We start from the raw sequence: 21,921 nt of genomic DNA on the forward strand, positions 1-21,921 counted from the left end.
GAGGGTGAAGAAGCCACAGACATGAAGGAATTTATAAAAGGATGGATCCCAAAGGTCCTGGGAACGACAGAAATGCAGGAAGAAATGGAAATAGAAAGGGCACACAGAACACTAGCTCCGAAACCACAGACACATCAAAAACCAAGATCCATCTTAGTAAAATTTTTGAGATATATGACAAGAGAAAATATATTGGAGCAACAAGGAATAAAGTTAGAGAAGATAATAAACATTGGAATACATGGGTCAAAAAATATTTTTTTATCCAGACATAAGTTTTGAACTCTTAAAGAGGAGGAAAGAGCAAAATCTCTACTCAGCAAAATCGATTCTATGGAAAAAAGGTTATAAATTCATGTTAAGACATCCAGCCATGCTTAAAATATTTATACCCGGGGAGCAAAACAGACTGTTCTCGGATCCGGAGGAAGCACAAGAATTTGCAGACCGTTTGCAGGATAGAAGGAGAGATGAAGAGATGTAATAAGAATGAAGAAAGGTGATAAAGTATAAATAAAGATGTAAAAACAATGTATATGTAAAGAACTAAAGAGGAAAAAGAGAGGGGAAGGAAGGAAGTAAGGGGGGGAAAAAGGAGAGCTTTGTTATATGCATTTTAAAAAAAGTATTTTCTGGGGGGTTGGGGGGGGTGAGAATAACCGTCACTGCAAAATCAGTTGACGCTTGTGAGCAAGATTGCAACCCAAATGGAAAGGGAAGTTGTGGTTGCCTGGTGAGGGATAAGGGGCAACTCACAGATTGGGGGGGGGGGGCGGGGGCATTTGGGGTTAAGGTAATATTGGGTGTGGGAATTGTTGGAGTATTTTTTGTTTTAAATTTGTTGTCATACATTGAGTTTAAAAAGGAAAACTGAGAGATGAAAATGGGAAAAAGGGGGATGGAAGTGGTGAAGGAGTGGAAAAGAGGTATGAACAAGATATAAGATGGCCACGTTGAACTATATAACTGTAAACATTAATGGAATACATAACCAAATTAAATTTACTGAAAAAAGAAAAAAGATATAGCATTTGTGGAGGAAATGCATCGAACTGAAGTAGAACATAATAAATTAAAGAGAGACTGGATAGGATATGTAGTGGCAGCATCATATAATTCAAAAGCTAGAGGTGTAGCCATATTAGTTAACAATAAACACAAGGTTACGCATGATACAGTATAATTGGTTACACAGATTATATATCACTCCTCAAAAATTAAAAGAATGGGATCCAACATTATCAGATAGATGTTTTTGATGTAAGAAGGAAATGTGAACAATAATACATGCAATTTGGGCATGTACGAAAGTGAATACGTTTTGGGAAGATCTAAATCAGATATTAAATGAAATCACAAAAAATAACATACCAAAAAATCCAGAGATCTTTCTTTTAAGTAACATAAGAAGTAATGAATTTGGCCTCAAATTGGATAAAGCACAAAAAAGATTAATTATGATAGCCTTAGCAGTAGCAAAAAAGTATATAATGTTAATGGAAAATGGAAGAGAGTCTGAGAATACAGCAATGGTACATGGAAATGAATAAATATATTCCATTGGAAAAAATAACATAATTTAAAAAATAAAGTCACATTATTTGAACAAATTTGAGAACCATACATGGAACATAACAGAGAGGGCTTGCCTCGGATTTCCACCCTCTAAAATGTTAAGAAGACAAAACGACTTGATCCAGTGTGTAAAAGCAGACGACGCATTTTTCTTGTTTATTTTTCATTGTGTGAAGACATTGTTTTATGGTGTTATTGTATTGTATATGTTGAATGTTTATTGGTTTTGGAGGGGGGTGGGAAAAAGGGAGAAAATGCCACTGTGTATATTTAATGAGAAACGTTTGTACAGTGTGAAAATTTTTTTTAATTATTTAAAAAAAACAATGTAGCAGGAAAATCTGCAGGCTTTTGTGATGTACTCCATATTCTGTACCTTTATCTTTACAGAATAAATGACACTGTTTGACCTGCAAAAAAAAATGTAAAGGATGCCATATCAAATGCAGTAAAGTGACCTGACAGACTTCTGTCCACACAAGATACTATTTGACCTGCAGAGTATTTCCAAAGTTCCTGTTTTTTGATTAAAATTTTGCATGTGTTCTGTCACACCAATTCCAAATGTCTTTGGTAGGAATGGGCTAATTGATAAAAATCAACTGTTTGCTGGAGGAAGAATGCTAAGCAGTTAAGCTCAAGGTGAAAAGGTAATGCAAAGTTTTCTTTTGCAGTGTTTAGTAACAGCTGAATGCAAACCTGACTCCACCCGATCTTCAGAGAAAAACACAAAAACTGCAGATGCTGGAACCTTGACCAAAGTATGAGCTGCTGGAGCGCAAACACAAACGTGCTGGAGAAACTCAGCAGGTCACACTGCATCCATAAGAAGTTAAGGGTAACCAACATTTTAGGCCTGGGCCCTTTGTCCACAGGACCATGAGTGCCAGAGAAAATCATTGGAATCTCCCCCCCCACCTCCCCCCATCAATGTGATCTACCAGGATTACTGTCTGAAGAGGGAGCGCAAAATCATTGAGGACCCCTTCCACCCTGCACACAGCATCTTTCAGCTGCTCCCGTTGGGGAAGAGATACAGAAGTATCAGAGCCAACACCACCAGGCTGAGGAACAGCTTCTTCCCACGGTCAGTGAGAATGCTGAACGACCAAAGGAACTGCTCACACTCAGTGGCGGATTAACTATTAGGCTGGGTAGGCTGAAGCCAAGGGGCCCAGAAGGTAAGGGGGCCCGATGTCAAACAACAATAGAAATAAGAGATACAATAGAAATGTTACTTTAACGATGCTAAAGGGAACTAAGCCACAATATTTAAAGTATTTTAAAACTGCAACAATGTAGCGGCGCAATAAACTACAACTCCCAAAAGTCTAGTGATCTGGCACAGGACGTCATATCATGGTGAGCGTGGTTCAGTATTTTAAAAGAATACACGCGTGACTCGAGTAAACAAGCTCTGATTTACCTGCAACTGCGTGTGTCATTATTTCGTGCTCATCAATCACCACTGCATTTTCAATGGCTACATTTGGTGACCCTGATGGGCCAAAAACTAACTTTTGGACCATATGTTGCTGTTAAGCTACCGGCCTTCTGGATGGCTGAACCAGAGCTGTGGTTTTGACAGGCTGAGGCACAATTTCACCTCAGGAAGATCGAGGTGGACGTGACTCACTATTATCACCTCATCAGTTCCTTGGACCAAGCCACTGCCAAGCAAGTCGGTTACGTCCTGCGCGATCCACCAGAACTTGGAGAGCGCAAGTATGACATTCTTAAACTGCTTCTGCTGCGAATTTACGGCATGTCCCACAGTGAGAGGGCTGCCAGCCTGTTACACATGGAGGAGTTGGGTGATCGTGCCCCATCCGAACTAATGGATGACATGCTGTTCCTTGCATCCGGCTAACAGCCAGATATGTTATTCAAACAGCTCTTCCTGGAGAGGAAGCCCAAAGACATTAGACTCTTATTATCACAGAGTTCTTTCAAAGACCCCATGGCAGTGACTGTACAGGCAGACGTCTTGTGGCTGGCAAAACACACCAAAAGATCTTCAGACAATCTCAGTGCGTCACAGCTGTCCCAAGCCAATGCTCTCAATAAACCAGCTCCTATAATGAGGCAACGTCTTAAGTCAAGCAGATAACCTGTCAACTCTTCCACCTGGTATTTTTACCACAGGCGTTGGGGAGTTAATACATGTATGTCCCTGCCACCCTGTGCGTTCTTGGGAAACACCCTGGCTGACCATCATTAATGGCTGCAACGGTTGGCTGAAAATCTACGAGCCTTCTATATGTTTGGGTCCAGCTCAATTTTTGGTGGACACAGGACCAGAGGTTAGTGTTTTTCCACCATCCGGTTTCGATACATGTTATCCTAACCCTAACCTCCAACTCACAGCAGTCAATAGTTCCAACATACCCACATATGACACCAAAAAAATGTTTTGTTTGAGGGGAACATTTACATATGGCCTTTTATTTATAGCAGCAGTGTCATGACACTACTCAAGGCCAATTTCCTTCTAGCTCATTCGTTCATGGTGGATTTAAAAGGGCATCAGCTGGTGGTTAGTACCACCTTTCAAACTATTTCTGCCTCAAGAATAACAGCCAACAGAATACATTTATTCATTTCTATGTACCATTGCAGTACTGTGAGTTATACCATATTTGTCCTTCATTTGTTAAATAACATATAATTTAAGAAATAATATCACAGTATTCAAACAAATTTGGGAACCGTACATGGAACACAACAGAGAAGTCCTACCGTGGACCTCCACTGCCTAAATGACAAAAGAAGACTAAATGAACTGACCCAGTACGTAAAAGTAGAAGACACAAATTTATTGTTTATTTTCATTGTGTGATGACATTGTTTAATGGGTTTAATGTATCATATAGGTTGAACATTGAGTGGGTGGGAAGGGGGTGAAGGAGGGAGGGAAGGGAGGGGGTAAAAAGGGGAGAAAATTACACTGTGTATATTCAAGAGGAAAATGTTTGTGTGTATTTTGGTTAGTATGGTTCATAGTGCGAAAAGATTTTTTTTTTAATTAAAAAAGAATAACAGCCAACACATCTCGACTATTGCTAATCAATTTCATAAGGAAGAAACCTCCTTTATACAGATCTCTTTTAACTCGTGATAAAAATTTGTTGCTTCTTTTTCTGAAACTACTGAAGTAAGGCAATCAACGACATAGAAATTATTTCTGATGATGCTTATAGCTTGAGAACTAAATTGCTCTATCATCTTCACATTTCCTGAGAGCAAAATTTGCACAACTCTGTGATGAAGTTGTTCCAAATAAATGAACTTTCATTTTGTATTCAATCATCATTGTTATTCATTATTAATCATTTATTATCATTTTCATTCATTTATATTTGTTTGAAGATGAGTATCGTTATCATTTACGATATGCTTTGTTTTACTCATCATTATGAAGTGCAAAGCTATGAAAATGTTTATTCACTTTTATCAGCAAAAAATTAAAGCTATTGACAGCAGCAATTATGAAGTTTGATTTATTTAGATGAATAAGATACAATTTGGAATATCGAGGCTTACTTTTCTTGGAAGATGACATATTTTGTGAATGAGAAATTTTAGAAGCTGGTAAGTGTCCTCCACACTTTTATTCAAAGAAAAGTCGTGTTTACAAGTTGAATCCTATTCTTGTAAATGATGTATTGAGAATAGAAGGAAGATTAGAAAAAGCAATAATGCCAGAAGAAATGAAACATCCAATCATCTTAGTTCATATTTCATAATTCATATTTCTGAATTGACTATTTGCCATATACATGAGGAAGCAGGTCATGGTGGTTATAATTAAGTCTTATCAGAATTGCGCCAGAAATAATGGATACCTGGTGCTTTGTCATTGATCAAAAAAATTATATTAAAATGTATTATTTGTCAATGTGCAAATGCTAAATCTGGACAACAACGAATGGCAGATTTACCACAAGACAGAGTTTCATCTGATGAACCCCAATTTTCAAATGTTGGAGTTGATTATTTTGGTCTTTGCAAATAAAACAAAGAAGAAGTGTTGAAAAGCGATATGAAGCAATTATTACTTGTTTAACTATGAGAGCAATTCACATAGAAGTAGCATCATTGCTTGATACAGACTCATTTTTCAATGTTCTTTGATGTTTTATCGCCAGATGTGGTCAAGTGAAGGAGTTACATTCTGATAATGGATCTAATTTTACAGGAGCTCAACTAGTGTTACGTAAAGCAATTCAAAATTGGAATCAACATCAAATTCATGATTCATTACTTCAAAAGGAAATTAATTGGATATTTAACCTGCCTACAGGATTACATCATGGTGGTGTGTGTGAAAGTATGATTAGGTCAATCAATAAAATTCTTAATTCCATTTTAAATAATCAAATGTTGAATGATGACAATCTTCAAACAGTATTGTGTGAGATTGAAGCTGTTTTAAATGGTCGTCCAATAACTAAAGTTTCTATCGACTTAAATGACATTGAGGCACTTACACCTCTTCCTTTTTAAATCTAAACCTTTAATGCCTCCAGGTCAGTTTCAGAAAGAAGATATTTATGTAAGACGCTGATGGAGACAAGTGCAGTTTATTGTGGATTTATTTTGGAAAGGTAGGTTAAAGAATATACTTCATTATTACAAGAAAGACAAAAATGGTCTAAAGCTAAACACAATTTTGTATGTGGAGACATTATAATTGTTATGGATGATTATCCACCAAGAAATTCTTGGTTGCTGGGTAAAATCGTGGATACAGTTCCGGACAAGAAAGGTTTTGTTCAGCAAGTGCAGATTAAAACCAAGACTAGTTACTTAAATCGACCTATCACTAAAATTTGTCTTTTACAAGAAGCATAAAGTTTTGATTTTTTTAATTTGATGCTTACCATATTTACTTTTGTATTTGTAATAATTATTATGTGTTAGTCATTAATGTCTATGATAATAATTAGGGGCTGGAATGTAGAGGTTAAAATCTTGAGTTTATGATTTATGGTTGTTTTATGACTTTCCCTTTAAAGATTAATTGTTTTTATAGTTACAATGACATTATGTATCGTAATATCTTGCACGATGTCTTCAAGACCTGCGTAAGACTGTTGATAGTTCTCCAGACTTGTAGAAGAGTTTCCCAAAATTACAATCCCCACTGCGAAATATGGAGTTACTCACCATATTTCTACTAAGGGTCCTCCCATTCATGCTAAGTCATGTCACTTGCCTGCAGAGAAACTGCAGTTAGCTAAACAAGAATTCCACAAAATGGAAGAGCTGGAGATAATTCGCAGGTCCCATGGGCATCTCCATTATATTTAGACCAAAAATGCACCGGAGCGTGAAGACCTTGTGGAGATTATAGATGGCTTGACGATGCCACTATATCAGATCCTTTCAAGATTTTTCAGTGAATCTGCATGGGGCAAAAAATCTTTTCAAAAGTGGACTTGGTGCGCAGATATCACCAGGTGTCACTGGAACCAGATGACATCCCGAAAACAGCAATAATTACTCCTTTCAGATTGATCAAATTTTTAGCTATGTCTTTTGGGTTAACAAATGCAGCTCAGACCTTTCAGCAAGTTATGGATGCAGTAGGGCATGGCATGGCCAACATCTTCATTTATCTAGATAACATATTAGTCACCAGCAAAACTAAAGAAGAGCACATGGAACATCCGCGTACACTCTTTAGATGTCTGCAAGAATTTGGACTGACCATCAATCCAGGTAAATATGTTTTCAGGCAACAGTTCCATAGAATTCCTGAGGCATACAATCATCGATAAGGGCATGGTTCTGCTGGCTTCCAAGATCGATGCCATTACTGAATATTCCACAACAACCACTGTCAAAAGTATGTGAGAGTTCTTGGGCATGGTTAATTTTTGTCATCGATTCCTTCCAGCAGCAGCTCACGTTATGAAGCCTCTGTTCAATCTGCTGTCTGGTAATGCCAAATCTATTCATTGGGCAGAAGAAAGGTGAAATGCTTTCATAAAGACAAAGGAACTATTAGCTCAAGCAACCATGTTCAGTTATCCAGTCCTAAATGCAGCCACCGCCCTTTCAACAGATGCATCTAATGTGGCCACAGGAGGTGCTCTGTCGCAGTATATTGATGGACAATGAAAGCCATTGGCATTCTTTAGCTGCCACCTCCGTGAGGCTAAGAAAAAATACAGCACCTTTGATAAAGAGATCCTAGCCAGATATTTGTCCATCTGTCACTTCCATTACTTTTTGGAAGGCAGATACTTCACCATGTTCACAGACCGTAAACCCTTGACCTTCGCGTTTTCGAAGGTGTTGGAGGCCTGGTCAATTGGACAACAGAGGCAGTCATCCTTCATTTTGGAATTTTCTACCAGAATAATGCACATTTCTGGAAAAGACAATGTAGTGTCTAATGCATTTTCCTGCTCAGTTGCACTCAAGGTATCAGCCATAGACACGGTATTGACTACACAGCTCTCACCACTGCTTTCTCTTTTTTTAAAAACAAAAGTTGTTTTTAATTATCTTTAAACATGAAAACAGAATCAAACTTTAACTTATCATTATTAACTTAACTAACCCAACTTAACACCCTTCTAATTCTGTGAATGTGTGTGTACATTTAAGAATTCTTAGGTTCACAGTTCAATCCTACTTCTCATTCTTTTTTTTTAAATTTTTTTATTTTTCACACCATAAACCACATTGACCATGGTACATACATTTTCCTTTTCAAATATATACAGTGCCATTTTCTCCCCCCCTCCCTCCTCCCATCCCACCCTCCCTACCTCCCCCCCCCCATCCATTGAAAGTATAAAATCTAAGATACATTAAACCAGTCAAACAATGTTGTCATTCAATAAAAATAAACAAGAAATTCCACTAAGTCAATTCTTTTCATTTCCTTCTCCTTTCGTTAATTTAGGTAGTAATGTCCCCGGTAGGTTTTCTCTATTGTGTTTCATGTAAGGCTCCCATATTTGTTCAAATATTTCAATATTATTTCTTAAACTATATGTTATTTTTTCTAATGGAATACATTTATTCATTTCTATATACCATTGTTGTATTTTCAAATTATCTTCCAATTTCCAGGTTGACATAATACATTTTTTTGCTACGGCTAGAGCTATCTTAACAAATCTTTTTTGTGCACCATCCAAATCAATTCCAAATTCTTTGTTTTTTATGTTTCTTAGGAGGAAGATCTCTGGGTTTTTTGGTATATTGTTTTCTGTAATTTTATTTAATATTTGGTTTAGATCTTCCCAAAATTTTTCATAACACATCTTGACAGCCAACCTACAATGGATGTGCAAATTGATGCTGACAGCAAGCTGCTCTTTTGCGACATGTCAACAGGACATCTATGGCCAGTGGTTCCAGCTTCAAGGAGACGTCACATGGTCTTTCTCATCCATCCATAAGATCAACCATTCGTCTGATTTCAGACATTTGTTTGGTATGGTCTGAAGAAAGACCGTGCAAATAGTCAGATCTTGTTCAGCTTCTCAAAAAGTAAAAATCTATCAGCATACGAAAGCACCACTACAACGCTTCCCACCGGTAACACGCCATTTCGACCATGTCCACGTGGACATTGTGGGACCAAATCCAGTTTCAAGAGGCTACTCTATCTCTTCATGGTGATTGATGGGCTTACAAGATGGCCTGAGGCAGTCCCCATGGTGGATGCTTCTACGGACTCATGCACAAGCATTCCTTAATTCCTGGGTGGCTCGCTTCAGCCTACTTGCACACATCACTTCTGACAGAGGACCTCAATTTACATCTTTGTTATGAACAGCCTTATCTCAACTGCTTGGCTCTAGGCTTCATCAGACAAGCGGCTATCACCAGCAGTCCAACAGGAAGGTTGAATGATTCTATTGTCACCTTAAATCAGTCTTAATGGCCCATATGGATGGTCTTTTTAACCCAAAAGACATAGCTAAAAATGTGGACAATCTGAAAGGAGTAATTATTGCTGTTTTGGGGATGTCATCGGTTCCACTGGCACCTGGTGATATCTGCGCATCAAGTCCACTTTTGAAAAGATTTTCTCCCCTGCGTATTATCTCCAGCTCTTCCATTTTGAGGAATTCTTGTTTAGCTAATCAGTTTCTCCGGAGGCAAGCGACATGCCTATCATGAATGGGGAGCTTGTATAACAGCGTGCCTTTGGTGGTCCCACATGGATTCAGTAAAGATGAAGATCCCAAAGAAATGCTGAGCAGACCAAGGGATACCGTAAGCAAATTATCCCCTGTACCACCATCATCACATGGCAAACATGTTCCTTTTGTACTACATGACTGAAGGACTGTGAATACGTGTTTGTATGTAGAGGGATACATGGACAGCCCTTGCAGGCGCCATATGAAGGACTATACAGGGTGATAAGACAAACAAGATCAACCTGCATCTTGGACATTGCTGGGCAGCCTCTGTCATTCACAATTGACAGCCTCAAACCTACCCATGTTGACAAAGCTGCCCTATTCAACATCCAGTTGTCTGACACAGGGTTGACCTCCCAAAACTACCAGGTGATAGTGCCGGTTCTGGGTGGGCAGACCTGTGTAGCAGCGCTATAGATAGACTACAACTCCCAGAAGACTAGCAAACCGGCACAGGATGTTATAAAGTCATGATGTGGTGCGCATGGATTAGTGATTTAAAAGAATATGCACGTGACTCGAGTAAACGAGTTCTGATTTACCTATAACTGTGTGTCTTGTTATTTTGGGTTCATCAGCCACCACTGCGTTTTCGGTGGCTATAACAACTTGTAGCTTTCAACGCTCCTGTCAATTGATTTTCACCTATTTACTGAAATTAAAAACTGCCCACTCAGGGTGGCGGCAGCTCAATGCAGAATCAATGGCTGTCTTCTTACCCATAATTCCCAACGCAGTTGGAATACCTCTCTCTGTGCCAGCGCCAGGGAAATGTGCATGCCTGTTGCCACTTGCCTTCTATCCGTAACTATGTATGCAATTGTCATTATAGCGTTAATTCCAACAGTTGTGATGCAGGTAAGTATAAATAACCCATCCACCAGGAAATTTTATTTTCCATTCAAATACAGTTGCACAGGGGTATGACGTGTGAGTACTGGAATACTAATGTTAATAAAATTGTTTGATCTGATTTGGTCTTCATGTATTGTACTTTGAAATAAATATAAAATCCACACTTAATACACAGGCCAAGGACTCAGGGGCCCTCCGAATGACCACAGCCCCTCCACACCGCAAAATGGCAGCTCAGCCTTAAAGTGTGTTTGCACCGCCGAGGAAGGAATGAGCAAAGGAGCTGAGCATGGATCAGAAGCAGCAAAGATGAAGGAGGGCTGTGGGGTTTGGGGCACAGCCAGGCCATCAAGGTGATGGAGTCGTGGTGGCAGTGGAATTGCACCGTTCAGCATTGATTGGTCTGAAAGCAGTGGTATTAGAGAGGCATCTGCAGGTACAGCCTGGAAGGGGGTCGGCAGGGACAAGGTGGGTGGGGAGAGAAGCGGTTGGTGGCTGGGCTGGGGAGAGAATTGATGCATTGGGAGATCCGGGGAGAACTGAGAACATGACTTGTATTTCTGAGTTGGTAAAGTTACCTAAAAGATTGGTGTCAGAGGTTTGGACAAGGGTGCAAATTCAGTCCTGGCCATGGGCGTTTTTTTCCATAGGTACACCAGTGGGTGGGTAGCATGGCCCGTGAATGCCCTCCCATGACGCCAACACTGGGGAACCTTACCAAAGCTCAGCCAAGGGGCCTGAGTGGTAGTCAATTCGCCACTGCTCACACTAACTATCTGAAACTTTCATTTGTACAAAACAATATTTATTTTTATAGATAAAATACTTGTCCTGCACAGGTATTATTTGTCTGTATATGTGTTATGTCTGGTTGGTTGTCTGCATGTTTTTGCACCGGAAAAAGGAGGGAAGGGGGATGGAGGAGATAAACACAGGCACATAACTGGATACAGGTCAGAAGGTTGAAGAGGAAAAGCTGAGAAGTGATGGTGAGAGGGCAGGGGATAGCTCTCTGATGGTAGAAGGGGATGGGGAGCAAGAGGAAAGGAGACAGAGCGACAGGGAGAGCAACACAAGGAGGGGGTTATCAAAAATTAGAGGTCTATGTAAATACTGTCTGGTTGAAAACTGCTGATGAGATTAAATATAAGGTCTTATACCTCCAACTGACGGGTGGGCTTGGTTTGGCAGTTCATGAGGCCATAGACAGACGTGTCCATGTGGCAAATGCGTGTAGAATTAAAATGGTTGGCCACTTGATAGTCCCTTCTGTTGCAGTCCATTGAGTAATGATGCTCAACAAGCCAATCCAGTCTGTGTTCAATCTCCCCTCTGTAGAGAGGCCTCATCAGGAGCACTGGATGCAGTAAATGATCCCTGCAGATTCACAAGTGTTTCTTCATTTTGTATGTCTCTTTGGTGCCCTGAATAGTGGTGATGTAGCATTTCTTGTGGTCACAGGGGTGGGTACAAGTGGACAAGGGAATCCCAGAGTGGGCAGATCCTATGGAAAGCAGTGATGGGACTGTTGTAAATGGTAGAAATTGCAGAGGCTAATATGTTGGATGCCAAAGCTGGTGGGGTGGTAGGTGAGGACAAGTGGAATCCTTGTAGCGTCGAAGGTGGAGGGGGCCAGGCAGATGTGCAGAAAATCAAGGAGAAGCGGGTGAAGACTGAGTTCATGGGAGTGGAAGTGAGAAAGACATCTCAGATGTTCTGCAATGGATAGTGGCTGCAGCAGAGACAGAAGAATTGAAAGAAAGGAAAAGTGGTCGAGGTAACTGTGGGCGTTCGCGGGTTTATGTCGGCACATAGTTTGTCTCCAGATATGGATAGAGATGAGAGAGCTGGACGAAGCGAATTTGAGGTGGGGGTGGATCTGTAGATGTTCTTGCTGAACTCCAGTGTGCTGCTGGAGGGACTCTGCAGGTCAGTCAACATTCTGGGTCGAGATCCTTCCCTCACTTTACCCGAACCACCCCCCCCCCCCCCACGCCTCCAGCAGCTCCTTGTTTGCTCCGAGTCCGCTCACCAGCCGGAGCGTGCCGGAAGTTGGCGAAGGATTCCGGAAATGTACGAAGGTGCAGCAGCTGTGGGGAAGGAGTCGACCGAGAAAGAGCGGGACGGAACTGTGAGGCGCCACTGGGACGCATACCCAGCACAGGAAGCAATAGAATGAAAGAGCCGCCGAGCTCCTCCACCATTTCGGTGTGTTTGCAGTCATCAATGAGCTATCCGAGCGCGATCGGTCGGAGCAAGGCGTGCAATCCCAGATCAAGCCACTCCGAGTCCTTGCCAAGCTAACTGGGAAACCCCAGCGTCGCATATCACGTGATCGCATTCTCGCGCCTCGTCCGACGACGATTGCAGCTCCGCTTGACTCTGTTCACCGCACAGTTTTCATTTAATCCTCCTTTATCAATATCACCTTTATGCTCAATTGTCACTGGTGGATTTTATTTGTTTTCAAGCTTAAACGTGTGCGAACGGACCCACCGTGCACGAAGCATTCGGCCTCACATGATCTAATGACGCCGCTGATCGCTTGTCTGGGGCGTGGATGGGCGCGATCGCTGGTCACGTGAGCGGGAGTCACCTGACGTCGGGGAGTCCCGCCAGAGAGGCATCAATCCTGCTTGTTCACGGAGTCGGTTCCAAAGGCTCTTCTTGAAGAAGGGTTCAGGTCCAAAATGTTGGTTATACATCTTTACCTCCCATGGACTGTGCGAGACCTGCTGAGTTCCTTCAGCACTTTTGTGTTTGTTACCTGCAATCACAGTGTCTGAATACTTTCGCGTTTGATTCCAAAGACTTGGTGTTTTTTTGTCCGCCAACGTTAGGTCTATATCTTTCTATGAATTGGTAAATCAAATTAAACCTTTAAAAACTGGTCTTCCTAGAAAGTGATTCTCTGCAATATCATAAATTAAACCAAGGTAACTAATCTGAATTGTATGGTGCTGAAGATCAGTGCTAAGTATAGTCACACTGAGATAAATAATAGATTAGTAAATCAATGTTATACACTGTATAATGTATATGCAACGGTTATATGGTAACAATAATTGAGTGACAATACAAAAAAAAGTTATCCTCGAGCAAAAGGTGACTGCAATTGAGCAAACATTCCTTTTGTGGTGTCAAAGCTGCCCCGATTAATGGAACAAGGGGAGGTTCAAAAGTTCAAGTTCATTGATGTCCGAAGTTCAACCCAACAAAAACGTTCTTCTGGCCTTGGGCCAGAACAAGGGAGTGGGGTGGCATAGGCCTATGATTTTGAGGGGGCCTACTCCCTGGTGAACACTTTGGTGAAGTATATTGATAATGTGAAGAGAGTCAAGGTGGGATTCTTTCACACAAAATACTAGTATTTTGAAGAAGATTCATGAATACAGATAAAATATAGATAAATAAATGCAGATAACTGAAACCAACTTATGTTCCAAATTTATTATATGTATCTTCTTGTGGAGGCCACAAGAAATTATAAATTTTCCCACTCTTCTTATGACCACCACCACCATGTTTGCTTTGCATTGGCATTGTGTGGGAGCGAGTGATCATGTCAGCCTTGCTATCGAGTGGTAGCTTGATAGAGCCTGTCTTTCCCCCATCTGTTTCTTTGTGCTCATAAATTTGTTGTGCAATTGGTTTATATCTCCATCGAGGCTGCACAGCACCCACACATGTACAATCTATATTAAATTTCAAGAAACTTGGCTTTGACAGCAGATAAATACTATCACTTTGAGTAGTCAGGCCTGTGAACAGTTTCAATGCTCGTTGATAAAAGATACATTACTTCAGGGGGAATGTGTTCTTCAACATAATTGACTTTAAACATAATGGCCTTTCACATCGCTTTTCTGCAGCCAGGGACATTTGTGCACTTTTTGAATTTTTTTTGTGGCACTTTAAGCAGTTAGATGAGAGTGAGTTATTACAAAAAGTTCATCTGTTTTCAGCTGCGATTACCCCAGTAGTTACATTCAGTGAAGTGCTTCTTAAAAGAATTTTTGATGTGAATTTCAAACTTGATGCAGTAACTGAAGAAAATTTATGGTCAAATATTGAATTTGAGATTGGGCAATGCTTTTCAAAATGTCCTCATTGCATTCTGCATTTTCCTGCCATTGCCAGCAAAAGTGGGCTCTAATGAGAGGAGCTTCAGTGTCCGAAAATGAATTAAGTCATACTTTTGATGGTGCAAGAACGATTGAAAGCATTAGCAATTTTGAAATCAAGTGACAAGGGAAAGTTGCTTGATTTTTCTCATTTAATTGATGAATTTGCCCAAAGAAAAGCACATAAAGCATTTTTGAATGTGAAGAAGTGATGACCATTTCTGATCTGAAATTCCAAATACAGAATAAACTTGAATGTAATATTGTATTTACTGCTTATTACAGAACTGTACTCTACTGTCTTATATACATTTTGAATAAAACTGCTTGCCATTACCTTTTTTCTTCATTCTAGTTCTTTTATTCTGTTCTGTTACTTGTAAGTACATCATGTACACTACATGTACATGTATATAGCCATACATAAATCATATGTATTTAGTACTGATTACAAAAATACTTAATGAGCAGTTTGAAATGAGGCCTACATTTCCCATCTGGCCTGGGCCTATTACCATCTTTGCACGGGCCTGTTACATCCAGACAAATGATACTGGAGGAAGGATGTAGTACACTGGTTCTCAACCTTTTTCTTTCCACTTTAAGTAATCCCTATGCCATTGGGGCTCTGTGATTAGTAAGGGATTGCTTAAGGTGGTATGTGAGTGAGAAGGGAAGGTTGAGAATCACTGCTCTAGACCCAATTGTTACTGAAATATTTTGCTTGTGCAAAATTGTCATTGGTCCATTTCCTTTGGACATAACGAGTCAATTAGGTACGATTAAAACAGTGGTTTTCAAACTTTTTTCTTTCCACCCACGTACCACGTTAAGCAATCCCTTACTAATCACAGAGCATTGATGGCATAGAGAATAGTTAACGTGGTATGTGAGTGGAAAGAGAAAGGTTGAGAACCACTGATGTAGTGGCTTTGGAGGCGGTGTAGAGGAGGTTCACCAGTTTGATTCCAGAAATGAGGGGGTTAGCCTATGAGGAGAGATTGTGTTGTCTGGGACTTGCTGGAATTTAGAAGAATGAAAGATCTAATATAAACATAAAATTATGACATTGAGAAGATAGAGAAGTAGGTAACTTGTTTCCATTGGTGGGGGAGACCAGAATGAGAGGACATAGCCTCAAGATTCATGGTAATAGATTTAGGATGGAAATGAGGAGGAATTGCTTTTCCGAGATGGTGGTGAATGTGCCCATTGAAGTAGTGGAGGCGATTTTAGTGAACACATTAAAGACAAGGTTTGATAGATTTTTACTTAATAGGGGATTTAAGGGATATGGAGAAAAGGCAGGTAGGAAGAGATGAGCCTATCATCAGGTCAGCTCTGGTTTCAATGAATGGTGGAGCAGGCTCAATGAGCTGATGGCTGACTCCTGCTCCTATTTCTTATGAATATTTAAAAATTAATATTGTTAAATGAATAGTAGAGTTGCTGAAGTTTAGTATGGACAGTTATAGCAGTCTCACTGCCCATGGAAAGAAGCTGCTTCTCAGCCTGGTAGGTATTGGAAAGAAACTTCTTGAACCTATGAGCATTGGTCTTCAGGGCTATATTCCTTCTGCTGCCGGAAATAGCAGTAAAAAGAGGTTGTGACCAGTGTAATGGTGATCTTTTAGGATGTTGACTTCTTGAGGCAGTGCCTCTCAATGATTCATTCAATGGATGGGAGGATGGGGCCTGTGACAGACCTAGCTATTTTTGTTACCTTGCAAATTCTTCTGTTTCTAAGCAGTTGAATTCCCAAACCACTTTGGAGAAATGATAGAAACACTGAACAGGTTAGGCAGAAAGAGAAGCAGTTTTAAGTTTCAGGTACTGGACCCTTTATCAGAACTTCTGAAGGTTTCCAGCATTTTCTGTTTTTATTCAATACAAAAAATGCTGGAGAAACTCAGCAGGTCATTCAGTATCTATTGGAAGTTGAAAGTAACCAACATTTCAAACCTGATCCCTTTAACAAGGTATGAGGAAAAAGCAGACAGGTGCCTGAATAAAAAGGTAGGGGTTGGGGAGGAGAGGAAGGGTCAAAGGGAGGGAGTATAAGCCAAAAGGTAAGAGGTCATAAAAGTGGGAGGGTAGAAAAGATAAAAATTGCGGTGATAATGGTGGTGGTAGCCCTCTGAATGCAGGTGGGGAGCTGGAGATAAGGAAACAGGGATAGGGAAAGAAACTGGAGAAGTAGTTGTTAATGATGACTGGTTGGAGAGATTCTTTAGGGTCCCAAATGGTAGTGAGGGAGGAGGTGTGGACACGTGTCACATTGCTTGCTGTCACAGGGGTAGGCATTAAGGGGGCAATTGGTGGATAAGGGAGCCCTGGAGGAAGTGGGCCTGTGGACAGCAGAGAGGGGAAGATATATGAATAGATGTGGTTGGAATACAATAGACTGCAGATACTGTGATTGTAGTAAAAACACCAAAATTCTGGAGGAACTCAGCTGGTCTTTTCAGCATCTATAAGAGGCAAAGATATATTGCCAACATTTCGGGCTGGAGCCCTTCTTCAAGGAAAAATCAGAAAGGCAGAACCAGGATATATCAGAATTCAAACAATGGGGGAGGAATGCAGGCCAACAAAAGGTATTAATTGGATGTGATAAGGGGCTAGGTAGAATTTATCATGTCTGTGCGAAAGGGATGGAATGTAGAGACAATGATGGAAGCAGGGTTGGGTGTTGTTTAACGAAAGCCAGAGAAGTTTATAATGCCATCCGGTTAGAAGGTGCCCAGTTGGAAGATGAGGTGCTATTCCTCCAATTTATGGGTAGTCTCAGTCTGGCAGTTTTTGAGACCATGGATAGACATGTTGGCAAGGGAATGGGATGGAGAATTGAAATGGCTGCCACTGGGAAATCTTCGCTATTGTTGCAGACAGAGCTGAGGTGCTCAACAAAGTGATCTCCCAGTCTGCGTCCAGCCTTTCTGATGTGGAGGAGACAGCAATGGGAGCATCAGATGCAAAAGATAACCCCTGCAGATTCACAAGTGAAATGTTACTTCACTTGGAAGGACTGGGACTCCAAATGGTACTGAGGGAGGAGGTGAGGGCACAAGTGGAGCATGGAGTTGTTGTGCATGGGAGTATATGTGTAGAGATGTATGTGCAAGGGATACATCTGTGTGGGAGGAAATGTGCCTGTTGCAGGATTGTGCATGGTTGAGAAGATGTTTGTGTGGAATGGTATATGTGAGTGTCAGAGGATATGTGCATGGGACCATGTCTGTGTTTATGTGAGTTTAAGAGTATGGGAAGGTATGTGTGTGCAAGAGGGAGGTTGAGTGTGTTTGAGATGTGTCAGGAATGGAAGGAACCAGCAGTCCATAGCAAATGCCAGAGGGTAATAAATATATTCATGAAAAAAATGAATCAAACTTTTGTACCTATCTAAGTTAATCATATGGTTAAAGTTCTACTCTTTCTTTTAATCCATTTTTTCCTTTATTTTCATATTTCACTTTTGTTTTCAGTTCATGGTGAAATTTGGTTTCTAGTTTGAATAGAATTATGGTACCAGTGTGATTGGTTGGGTAAAGGAACACTAACCATTGGCCAATCACTGTTTATAGAATAGTGTGTGTGTTGCACACTTTTAGTCATGCAATTAGCTAATATTAAAATATAACAAAAATCATTCAATATTAGATTTTTGTTAGAATTATGTTTTTTTGTAATATTAGTTATTGCCTTTTTGAACTTGTGAGCTACCATTGAAATTGTATTTTTTTTCTGTATTTGTAGATAACATGGAAACAAGCTGTTTCAGTGGGGATTCTTGTTCAACAAGTATTTGGCCAGAGGATGTACAACCCATCTCAGCAGTCAGAATAAGCTAGAAACATCTCTGGCAATGGTGCGAGTTCAGTCGAGCTTGGAGGGAACCATGTCTTCTATCAGTCTGTGGCACCACCATCTGCTCTTGCTCACTCACAAAATGTGAGAGAACAGGGGAAGCACAACTCTGCCCTGCTGACCTCAGCGAAGTGCAAAGACCTGATATTTTGCTTAGTCTTCTGGAATTGTGTGAATCTACTCCCTTTGAGTTTTTGAGCTCTGACTTAATGCTTCCCTCCATATGTGCAAAGACTCTGTATGAGGTGAAACACATGAATGAGCGTGTGTCAGGGTATGAAACTTGAAAGCTAGCTATATAAATAGGTCACATTTTCTGTTGATGTTGCATAAATATAGGGTGACAGAGATTGTACCTGTACTGCAGTAATTTTCATACCGTCTTTGCAAGCATGACACTAACCAGTCAGCCTGAACCAAGTGAATTACAAACAAGGCTGCATCTGACACCTTTGTCAATCTACCTCTCTGCAACAATGAACCTCATCATCAACCCATAAGTTAAGGTTCATCTTTGAAACTAATGGGAAACAGTTCAACTCATTATGATTATGCTCTAGTACCAAGATTTCACAAAGATCAGAGATTGAGTAGCAAGATGCAGATGATGCTTACATGGAGCATGCTTTAAGGCCAAGTTCCAAGCCTTTATTGACTCACACATTAAAATGTACAAGATTATGGACCATTCATGCAATTTATGCTAGAAAGGATGGCCCTCCAACAATCTGGCCCTGCCTTGTACCACACACTCCAATAATAAAGTGAAACACCAAAGTCTATAGATGCTGTGATTGTAGTAAAATCACAAAGGCTACAGGAACTCAACAGGTCTTGCAGCATCCATAGGAGGTAAAGATATATAACAAACATTTGGGCCTGAGCCCTTCACCAAGGTATGAGCAAAAAGCAAGCAAGTGCCTGAATAAAAAAAGGCTGGGGGATTGGGAAAGAAAGGTCAGGGGAAGGAGCACAGGCCAACGGACAGAAGACGATAATTGAACATGAAAGGAAAGGTAAGGATTGGTGGAGATGTATGGCTCTGTGAATGCAGAGCTAGAGGGAAAGGGAGAGAGAGCGAGTGAGTCATGCAGGCTTGCAGTCTTCCTTTATTATTAGATCCTTTATCAGAGAAAAAACAAAAATGCTGGACAAACTCAGCAGGTCTTGCTGGTGATAGGTGGTAAAGATGTTTAACAAACATTTCAGGCCTGAGCCTTTTGTCAAGATATGAGCAAAATGTTTTGGGCAGCAATTGAAGAGTCCAAGTTAAAGAGGGAGCCATAAACACCTGCATGGGCCCCAGCTATGCCTGTCTTTTTTGTTGGTTATGGGGACCAATCCATGCTACAAGCCTACATAGACAGGGCTCCTCAACTCTTCCACCACTATATTGATGACTACATTGGTGCTGCCTCATGCACCTATTATGAGCTTGTAGATTTATCGACTTCACTGCTACCTTCTAAACTGATCTCAAATTCACTTGTCCATCTCCATCAACACTCTCGCCTTTCTAGATTTTCTACAAACCCACCAACTCCACAGCTACCTTGACTATACCTCTTCACACTCTGTCCCACGTAAGGATTCTATTCTTTTCTTGCAATTCCTCCGTCTCTGTTGCATTTGCTCTCAGGACAAGGTCTTCCATGTGAGATCCTCCGAAACCTCCTCCTTTTTCAAATATTGTGGCTTCCCCTCTATGACTGTCAAAACAGCCCTAAACCGCATATCCACCATTATCCACACATCAGCCCCAGTCCCCTGCACACCCACGCACAACAAAGACAGGATTTCCCTTGTCCTCACCTACTACCCCACCATCCAACATATCCTCTGCCATTTCCGCCACCTATTATGTGATCCTACCATCAGACATCTCCCCCTCTCCACCTTCCTCAGGGACTCTCTTCCTTAGCACTTATCCTGTAACCACAGGAAGTGCTGCACTTGCACTCATGCCTCCTCCCTCACTACCATTCAGGGTCCCAAGGTGAAGCAACACTATACTTGTGTATCTGCAGGGGTCATCTCTGCATTGGAGGCATTGAATGCAGACTGGGAGATTGCTTTGTTTAGTACCTTAGCTTTGTTGAGTACCTTGGTTTTGTCCGCTGCAATAGCAGGGATCTCCCAGTGGCCACCCATTTCAATTCCATGCCCCATTCCTGTGCCGACATGTCTGTCCATGGTCTTGTGCACTAATAGAACGAGATGACCTGCAAATTGGAGGAACAATACTTCATATTCCGTCTGGGCACCCGTCCAACCAGATGGCATTAACATTGACTTTTCCAGTTATTGTTAGCCCCCCTTCCTATCTCACTCTTTCCTTATCCCTCTGTCTCCTTTCCCTTCTCTCTCACCATCCTCTCCATCACCAACCCCTTTCCACTTCTCTCTCCCTCCCCTTTCCCTCTCTCTCCTTTCCTTCAGCACTGTATTCACAGATCCACACTACTCCCCTGATCAATTCTCACCTTTCCTTTCCTGTCTAATATTGCCCTTTTCCCATTGATTTGTGCTCTCCCTGCCCTTTCTTCCCCAACCTTTTTAAACAGTGCATACCTGCTCTTTGCTTATACCTTGATGAAGGGCTCAGGCCCAAAATGGATGTTGTGAGACCTGCTGAATTACTCTAGCTTTTGTTTTACTCTAATAATAAAGGAAAACTGCACATCTTCTTTCTCCTTTCCCAGCCCTGAAGCATAATTTTAACTGGAAACTTCCTTCCCCCACCCCCCCCCCCCCCCCACCCCCGCCATTAATGCTGCCTGACTTTTTGAGTTCCTCCAGCTGTTTGTTTTTGCACAAAGGTAACTAAAATTGGGTTGGAGGGTGAAGTTGAGGTCACACAATGCAGTATGGCTTAGCCCTGTTATTATTACCTTATGTACCTCTGCCATCCCTAAGGATTTATTATTGGGTATCTCCTGTTTCATTTGTGCACATAAAAATGGCATTAGAAGGAGGAGATGAGGTATTTTCTTCAACTGGGAGTCTGGAACCTAGGGTCACAGTCTCAATAAGGGGCCAGCCATTTAAGATAAAGGGATCGAGAAATTTTTTTCACCCAGAGGGTAGTAAGCCTTTGGAATTCACTGCCCTGTGGTCACTCAGTATATTCAATATTTTTAGATATTAAGAAAATCAAGGCATATGGGAATTATGCAAGAAAATGGCACAGAGGTAATAAGTCAGCCTTCATCTCGCAGAGCAGACAAGGGACCAAAGGGTCCATTTCTGCTTTGATGCTTATCTACACGATGTCCTTTGTTATAATGTTCAAAAGTACAGTGTCAGTTCATCTACACTGCTCCATC

This window comes from Narcine bancroftii, chromosome 2 (genome assembly GCF_036971445.1).
Source record: "Narcine bancroftii isolate sNarBan1 chromosome 2, sNarBan1.hap1, whole genome shotgun sequence".
Lineage (NCBI taxonomy): Eukaryota > Metazoa > Chordata > Chondrichthyes > Torpediniformes > Narcinidae > Narcine > Narcine bancroftii.